Genomic DNA, 2,990 nt, shown 5'->3' with positions numbered 1-2,990 from the left:
GCCAAAAATTATCGCGGACGCTGTACGGATTTTCTATGATTTTTCGCACCGAAAACCCCTAAAATACTGCCCGCACGTGACGCAACGTGCGTTCATACTCCGTTTTCGTTCATATCTGGCGTGCGGTCCCCGGGCGGGTCCCCACACACGCTGCCAAAAGTTGGGTGCATTCCGGCAAACCACACTGGCACTTGCTGTGCAACCCGGTGGTTTCGGTATGGGCGGAGGGGACCCTCGATCGTACTTCTCTCGGTCGCATCCGCCAAAGTCGATCATTTTTTTTCATGGGCCACAGTGACCATGCAGGCCACGCACGCCAAAATTTGTCACAGTGATCATTGTCAGTAGTATCATTTATCAGGGAAAATCTTAAGCGCTAAATAATCTCTTATTTGCATGGGTCGTACATTGTTTCCGGATTTGGGAACCTTCTAGAAGGTTACCCCTGATTTCTGGGCGGGTTCTCTCTATGTCTTTTTTACTTCTGTTTCTTTGGGTCGGTTTTGTTTTGATTTTAAAAGGTTTTACTTACTCAGTTTTAATAATGTTCACTGGACATTAAAAATGCTCATGAAACTAAAAATGTGAGTGCAATTATAAAAAGATGTTCGGACCATTCCACAAATATCCGTGATATTTATTAAAAAAATCGTATGTTGAAAAACATGATCATCAATTTCTGAAAAAAGTCATAAATTTTCAAAGTGTAATTTCTAAAAATGTCCTATTCCATATGTGTTTAATATATTTATTTCTTTCTATTCCATATGGCATATGAGACGCATACATAATCGGTTTTACGGTTAACTGAACAAACCGAACCGACAAATTTTGGTTAAAAAGCTTCGGTTTATATTTTTACTTTGATCATTTAGGTTTTTATTTTACACAAACCGAAATTTAGAAAACCCGAATAAACCAAACCGAACTAACCATATAAACCGAACGCCCACTTAATTAAACATGTCTTAATTAAACATTAGAACATAAAAACTTAATTAAACATGACTTAGTTAAACTTAATTAAACATAACTAATTAATCCTAATCTACTACTCGATGAAAAAAAACAAATCCTAATCTACTCGTCGGAGTCGGAGTCGGCGAGGTCCACGATCTCCCCCGCGCCGGCGTCACAGTCGTCACCGTGGCCATCGTCGCTGCTCTTGCCGCCGTCCTCCCAATAGCCGTCGTCCCCCTGATCCTGAGCAATCTGCGGCTGCGCCGCTTCGATGGCCGCCGCCGCGTCGAGTGCGGCCTGCAGCTCGGCGGCCTCTGCTGCCGCCGCCATAGCCGCCGCCGCGTCGAGTGCGGCCTGCAGCCCGGCAGCCTCTCTCGCCTCCGCGGCCGTCGCAGCGGCCGCCGCTTCTGCCTGCGACGCCCGCAGTGCGATGAGGTAGCCGGGGCAGTCGTCGGGGTCGTCGTCCTTGCGCAGTGCGAACTGCTCCGGCGGGATCTCGACGACGGGAGGGGAGGCGGGCCGGGCGATGGCGGGAATCGGACGTCGGGACGAGCTCGAAGACGGCGCGGCTGCCGGAGCGGGACGGCGGGGCCGGCGCGGGGCGGACGACGCGCCGCGCGGGACAGACGACGAGCCGCCGGTCCGCATCTCCCGACGGGCCTGTGCGACGACGGCCCAGAAGTCTTTGTCCTTCCAAAACCTCGTGCGGCCGACGATGTTCCACCGGCCGCCCTCGTGCTGGCGGAGCTCGGCCGTCGTCGCGCCGGGCCCCCTCGTCGGGTACCCGTCGGCGGTGATGTGGAACACGCGCGGCAGACGGCAGCCCGGCGGCACCATCAACCCGAGACGGATGAGCTCGTCCGTCTCCGGCGTGTCCAGGCTCGTCGGCCACGAGCTGCCGCCGCCGCCGCCGTCGGACGCCATGGAGGCCGCCGGGAATGGGAGCTCGTCGGCGGTGGAAGTGCGTCGGTGGGTGGGGTGAGCGGTCAAGGTGCGTCGAGTGGAGTGCGGGAGGCAGACGGGCGACAGGGGCGGTGTGTTAAAGGCAGGCGTCGGTGGGAGGGGGGCGCCGTCCGGTAGGTGACCGACGCCCCGGCGTAACGCCGGCATTAATGGCGCATCGGGCCGGCCGCCGCGTCGGGAACCGTCTTTGACCGACGCTTAGAAGGGACGCAACCGCCCCATCCACACACGTCGCGTCGTCGTCCCCACACGTCGCGTCGTCTTATTTTTTTTCGTCCAGCCGACGCCAAGTCGCCACGAGTACGTCGCTCGTCACGTCGCGTTGTTTTTTTTCTAGGGTCGTCGTCGTACGTACGCGGACGGACGCGTCTACGGGGTAGACGGCGTAGAGCCCCGTCGCGCGGGTACAGCCCCGTCGCGCGGGCGGGTACAGCCCCGTCGCGCGGGCGGCGGCTTTTTATGTGCTGGGACGATCCTATTCTTTTTTATGAAGGGGTATGGAACGATCTCAGCCGTTGTTGTGTTTAGGGGGGTTGTACCGAAGAAGAAGTGTTTGATATTTGCAATATTGCATCTTTGAATTACATGACATACAAAGTTCGAGAGAATAAAAGGCTGTATGTTCAATATTTTGGATACCGGTCATGAAAAGAAACATGATTCTAGTATCGAATGAATTTCACCTTTCGTGCGTGGGTGTGTGCTTGAAGAAGATTTTTCCTACGCATGCTTTGTTCCAACCGTAGCTTTGGCATACCAAAGCTCTGTTTCTCATCTAGGTTAGCCCCGATGACCGCCGTCTTTGTGGGATCAGTCGGATCAAGCTGGATCTTCCTGGTAGCAGGGTCCGGCTGCGTAGCGAAATTAATTGCTTTCTTGGTCCTCAAGCTCTGCCGCCGCCGGACAGATCTGTCAAGTGCCGAGTTCAGCGAGCTCAAGGCTCTCTGTTTACAGGAGCTGGCCTGCCAAAGATGGCACGGTAAGCCGGGTCACAACTAGCCACCTGAAAAGTAACAAACTCCTTGCAGAAGTTCTCCGGTCCTTCAAACGTGACAGGTAGAGAGATC

The sequence above is a fragment of the Triticum dicoccoides genome, chromosome 7B, assembly GCF_002162155.2.
Source record: "Triticum dicoccoides isolate Atlit2015 ecotype Zavitan chromosome 7B, WEW_v2.0, whole genome shotgun sequence".
NCBI classification, from domain to species: Eukaryota; Viridiplantae; Streptophyta; class Magnoliopsida; order Poales; family Poaceae; genus Triticum; species Triticum dicoccoides.
Note: the sequence above shows the minus strand (reverse complement) of the source record.